We start from the raw sequence: 6,377 nt of genomic DNA, 5'->3' as shown, positions 1-6,377 counted from the left end.
GTTTAATTCTTGTTCTTTTGGATCTATATTCTACACTTTTTCCAGCAGCTTGGACTCACTGGCCCCTCCAGTAGCCTGGCCAGACTTTCAGTTGTTCTCATACTTGTCTTCCAATACTCTTATGCTATTTTACAACAATTCCATTTTGATATTTTGAATGGGGACACAGACATCCATATTCAAGCAATGGGTGTTCTGCTTGCCCTGTGGGTGTATGGACCCCTGTGCTCCCTGTTCTTACTGGAGTTGCTGGCACCTAGGCCTCCATGTGCACTGAGAACAGTCCCTCACCCATGAAGACAATTTCAAATGGAGTTTGAAAAGGCAAGTGCAAGGTGCTCTTTGCTTGTGTTAGAGATAGTCCTGTTACCCCATAGGCAGTAATCCCCTCTTGATCTCTCAGGTCATCTGGGGAGAGTCTTTCCCATGGATTTGTGATACTGCATGTCTCCCAGCCAATGGAACTGAGGGTCTCCTGTAACAGCCACAGGAGCAGCTGGCTCCCTGCCATCCTCTGAGGAGTTAAGGGAATTTTATACCAACTTTATTTATGGCAGACTAGTCAGCTTTTCTTCTGCCATGCAAGTTAAGCAAAATAAATTATCTCCTAACTGTAGTAAATAGGATAGCATCTTCTGCCTACTGCTCTATCCATGCCAGGTGAAATGTTTATTTTTCATTTTAAAACTACCTCTTTTTTCCCTTTGGAATACAGGTAATTTACCTAGTTTTTATACCATAAGCTGTTGTATCTTAGTGCTCTAGCAGACACACTAACTTGTCTACAACATGATGGATGTGGTTTATGTTTAGAAAGCCAATAACACTGTAAAATTAGATAGGGAACCTTTCTGATGAGGTGAAAACGACCTGTAAGGTAGAATGGAGACAGCAGTGTGTGACAATATTTTAATCTCATTTTCAACAGGGATTTAAGTAATTAAAAGTTAAAATATCTACGTGCTGAGCCAGGTAGCTCCTGTCAGAATTGCTATGACTGTCCAGAAGCTGTGTGCAGGGAATTGGTCTTTGGGCTGAAATTGAGTGTTTTCAGTTCCTTAGTGTTAAGCATTAAAGAGATGCAGTTAACCTCTACATGTGACAGTGTTTAGTTTGGCATGCTGCTGTCTAGAGTATCCGACTTATTGAGAGGGTTTTTTGCATATAATTTTCTGTTACAGAGAAGACAGCCTGAAATGAATCAAATTAATAGTTGATCATTCTAAACTAACACTGTGCAAGAGTTATGAATTATGACAGCCTGTTCTAGCAATCCAATCTGCACTCATGTGTGGCCAGGTAGATACAGGAATGTGTATGTCTGTATTCTTAATAATATTACAAATATATTGTAAAGCATCCATGTTTTTTTCCATATTCCCCCTCAGCTCAGTCTAATGACACTTGACATAAAATAGTTCAATGTAATTTTCTCTGAAGTACATGAATCCATCCTCTGCCATTTGCTGTTCTTAAAAATTGGCTTATTAGCAGCATAATCCTTGGAAAATCTTATCTGTAGTTATAGACAAATGTCTACACAAAGTTGTTGGGTTTTTTAAAATTTCCTGGAAGCAATTTCAAGCCAACTATATATACTCCACGACTTGCTTTTACATCTTTCTTTCACAGCTTGATGTATACTTTAGCATAATATTCAGTGATCATCATGCAGAGATTATAATACTGATAATAAAACAACTGGGTCCTGCCTTAAAATGTGAAAGGCAGACAAATTAGCAAACGGGAAGCAACAGGTAAAATCATCCTCCTCCACCAGGAAGAGGTTCAGGAAAATCAAAGATGCCTCATTTCCTGCTAATTCAATCAATGCTGTTCTTCCTACAGACACCACTTCAAGACTTCAAGGATTTTGTGTAATTTAGCACAGCACAAGGGTAGCATGAGAGCTGTAATTCAGTGGGTTTTCTAATGTTGCTGTTAAATGTTGTCCCTTTTCCCATGCTCATTCCTAGTCCTGAGACAAAGCTCTGCATAAACCACTGTATGGGGGTTAGAGAGAACAGGAAGATGAGCAAAAGAGGAGCTGTGCTTTTCAGAGTAGCTGTGTGTTAATATGAATGGTAGACTCATTAAGGTTGGAAAAGACCTGCAGGATCATCAAGGCCAATCTTAGACCAACACCACCCTGCCCTCTGAACTATATTGTGAAGTGCCACATTCGACCATTTTTCTTAATGCTCCCAGGGATGGGGACTCCACCACATCCTTGGGTGGCCCATTCTAATGCTTAACCACTCTTTCAGTGAAGAAATTTCTCTCACATCCAATCTCAACTTCCCCTGGCACAACTTGAGGTCTTTTCCTCTCATCCTATCACCTGTTGCCTGGGAGAAGAGGCTGACCCCACCTGGCTACTCCCTCCTTTCAGGCAGTTTTAGAGAGTGATTAGGTCTCCCCTGAGCTTCTTTTTCTCCAGGCTAAACAATCCCAGCTCCCTCAGCTGCTCCTCACAGGACTTGTGCTCCAGACACTTCCTCAGCTCTATTGCCCTTTCTCTGGACCTGCTCCAGCACCTCAATGCCCTTCTTGTAATGTGGGACCCAAAACTGAGCACAGGACTTGAGCCGTAGCCTCTCCAGTGCTGAATACAGGAGTGCAATCACTTCTTTAGTGCTGCTGGCCACACTCTTGCTGATGCAATAAGCGATGAGCCAGAATGCTGTTGGTCTGCTTGGCCACCTGGGCTCACTGCTGGCTCATGTTTGGCTGGCTGTTGACCAGCACCCCGAGGTACTTTTCTGCTGGGAAATTTTCCAGCCATTTGTCCCCAGCCTATAGCTCTACGGGAGGTTGTGACCCAAGGGCAGGACCCTGCACTTGGTCTTTTTGAACCTCATACCACTGGCCACTGTCCATGGATCCCTGCTATCCATATCCCTCTGCAGAGCTTTCCTACCCTACTCAAGACTCCCAACCCGCTTGATGTCCTCTATAAACTGTCTGAGGGAGAATTTGGTTTCCTTGTACAGGTCATCAATAAAGATATTAAACAGGACTATTCCCAGTACTGAGCTCTGGGGAATACCACTGGATGTAGCTCCATCCACTACCACTCCTGACAGTTTTTTACCGTGCAAAGAGTGCACCTGTCCGAGCTGTGGGCTCCCAGCTTTTCCGGCAGAATTTTGTGGGAGACAGTGTCAGAGGCTTTACTGAATTCTAGGTAGACAACAACCCAGTCTTTCCCTCATCCACTGGGCAGGTCACCTTGTCAGAGAAGGAAAGCAGGTTGGTCAAGCAGGATCTGCCTTTCCTAAACCTCTGCTGGCTGGGCCTGAACTCCTGCACGTGCCATGTGATCACTCTCAAGATAATCTGTTCCATAACCTTTCTTAAGCACTGAGGTTAGGTTGACAAGCTACTGCAATCCTTCTCCCGACATTTCTTGAAGATGGGTGTCACATTGGCTAGCCAGCAACTACTTCCTAATTATTGCAGGCTTGCCTTTGCTGGCACATGTACTGGGACAAAAGAATTGGTTTTCCCTTCAATGCCAAAATGGTCACAAGACTTTCTGAAATACTCATAAGGAGAATATCTGCAGTGAAAATGGCTCTGTCTCCATAACACTATTGCTGTATTTTGGGGGTGAGGGGGAGTTACAGTTTGAAATTGTGGGAGATGCATAACTAAATAAAATAATGAATAAAAATTACACAAGAGCTAAGTGCAAAATATCAAGGCACTGTCACAGCACTTGTTCTCAAACTGCTGTTGCAATCCCTCATTTAACCTGCTGCCGCTGCAAGTGGCAAATAATACTCTCATGAGATTAAGATGAAATTTCAGCTGTCTGCTCATATGAAATTGTATTTATCCTCCTCCTGTGAGATTCAGAGGACTGCAATGCATGTTCTTGTTTGAGCTTCTTTCCATCTTAGCCGTTAAAGGACTTTTTTAAATTTGAAGTTGAACATAGTCCTTTCCCAGCTGTGAAAAATACTTTATTTAAGCCTTGTAAACTTAAAAAAAACCCCATACAAACAAAAAACCCCAATGCTCCCAGAGCCATACCAATCTTTCTTAGTAGTGAAAATTGGAAATGTTTTCTACTTAGATGCAAGTTCTATTTCCTAAAGGTCTTATTGTACAAAAAAAAATGTTTCAAGTAAAGGTTAATTCAATTTTTTCAGTTCCTTCAGTACTTCAGTTCACCAGAGTGCCTGAGGCCAGTTCTGTAACCACCTAAGTGAATTAATGATATTGAATGAATTTTACTGAAATCTGATCCCAAATATGGGAGAGTAGGAGTAGAACACTGCTACACAAGCGTACTCAAGTTAGAGCTGTGGATGTCCCAGGATGGCAGGACCTGGGTGAGTGCTGAAACTGGAGGACAAGATTTTGTTTAAGAAACTGAGCATAGAAATTGGGAAGGGTGGGAAAAGAGAAACTCCAGATTCTCTACATCTGCCCCTGCTGTATTGCAGGGAGCAGGAATATGAGACTAATGATCATTATATTCTTTGTTGTAGTGGAGCAAGGTGTTACTGCCACAGACCATCTCCTCCCCCGGCTTTGGACCAGGGTGTGGTCACTCACCAACACATTCCTGACTGAGTTACAGAAACCCAGGATGGGATTAGGCATCTTCTGGTTGGTTGGTTTTCAGATTTAGGTGTTTATTTCATGCATTCATTGCAAATGTGACTCATGATTTCTCCACTACAGCTTCAGAGCAGGTGTCTGCTCCAGCACCACCAGCACACAGGTAATGAACACAGCTCCCTCCCTGACTTGCTGCCACCCTTGTTGTAGGGGACAGACCCAAGATGCTGTTCTGTGCCACCTATTTCCAGCTCAGGGATCGTGGCAGAACCAGGATGAATTAGAGATGCCCAGAGCCATTTCCCATCTATCTTGAGGCAGCTTGTGGGACAGGAAGGATTTATTTACTTTGCCCAGACTGGGCTTTTTGCAGTAAAACATCAGTCTGTGACTACTAGGTAATAGAATAGACTCTAGGTAATATTGGTAGATACAAAATATGTGACACTTTTCCCTACCTCTATTTAACCTTTCTTTCTTTGCCAACTCTAGACCCCTTGCTCAGGCAAATCTTCCCTAAGTGTAGGCCGGGGTCCCTCTCCAGGACCTCATTTTCCACCACCAGGTGGCAGAAAAATACAATGGCAGGGAAGGGGATAGAGAGGCACACCCAGAAAACCCCCCTACATCGTTAACTTAATCACTTTTCACTCGCAGGTATCAGAAGCTTCAGATTACTCTATGAAAATATCTAGATCTCTATTGTATCATATCAGACACATAGATCAGTATTGCTTTTGGAGACCACGGGGCTACTGTATGTTTAGAAAAATAAAAATATTTGGGTGGATTTTAGCAGAGAGAATCTCTGGCAGCATTGGCAGAAATTGCCTCTCCTATAAACTTTTAAAAACTTATTAAAATTGCCAAAATCTATGTAGTATTACAAAAAAGAGACTTCGATATTGAAAAATTAGTAAGGAACAAGAATAAAGCTGATTGTGCTGCAGTATCCAAAAGACCATCTAAGAGATGATAAAATCACTGGCTACAGCTTCATGTTGCTCTTAATCCAATTTAACTGCAGGACTCAAACCCCAGGCATGAAATTCTGCCCTAAGAAACAAAGTCACAAGCAAGTTTAGGGGGTTTTTTGTAACTGAGCAAAATGTCAGTCAGACAAAGCAAAAATGGCTTCTGTGGACACAGCAGACTAATACCCTGAGAAAACGGTCCCAGAAAAAACAGCACTGTGTTAAATAGAGGGATGTGTAGACACTTCAGCAAACCATTACTTTAAGTGGATACAAATTTGGGCTGTATTGGGCTGCATTTGGTTCTGACACTGAGTATACACTGATTTCAGATTCCTGCCTCCTGGATGTCTTCCCAGGCTGTTAATCTGTTGTACAACTACTCAGCCCACCCAGTTATTAACAAGAAAGCCATAATCACTGCACTTGATAGGGGCCCTAGCTCTCCAAGATGGCTATTGGTGAGGTCATGCCAGCTAGAAACTGTCCATTAAGGGAGTTTGTTGGAAGAGCAGCTCATTTCTGAATAACATTCAGTTTTAGACATCTCCTAAGCACTGCACTTTTCATCCTGACTTCTTCTCAAATGTATACAGATGCAGGTTTTAGAGCTATCCTGCAAATTTTAAGAGTTAAACTCAGACATGCTAGGAAAAAGCCTTTGAGTATAGTCCTTGAGAAGACAAGGAACATCCATGGCCTGTGGGGCTATGGCTGCTGCTGCTGCAAGAGTTGAGAGAATTATGATCACCCCCTGGATGCACCCTCAGGTAACTGATCCTGGGGAGGTTGTCAAAGTAGAAGGGATTTGCAGGGAATTGTGACTTGGAT

The sequence above is a fragment of the Catharus ustulatus genome, chromosome 2 (assembly GCF_009819885.2).
Source record: "Catharus ustulatus isolate bCatUst1 chromosome 2, bCatUst1.pri.v2, whole genome shotgun sequence".
NCBI lineage: Eukaryota > Metazoa > Chordata > Aves > Passeriformes > Turdidae > Catharus > Catharus ustulatus.
Note: the sequence above shows the minus strand (reverse complement) of the source record.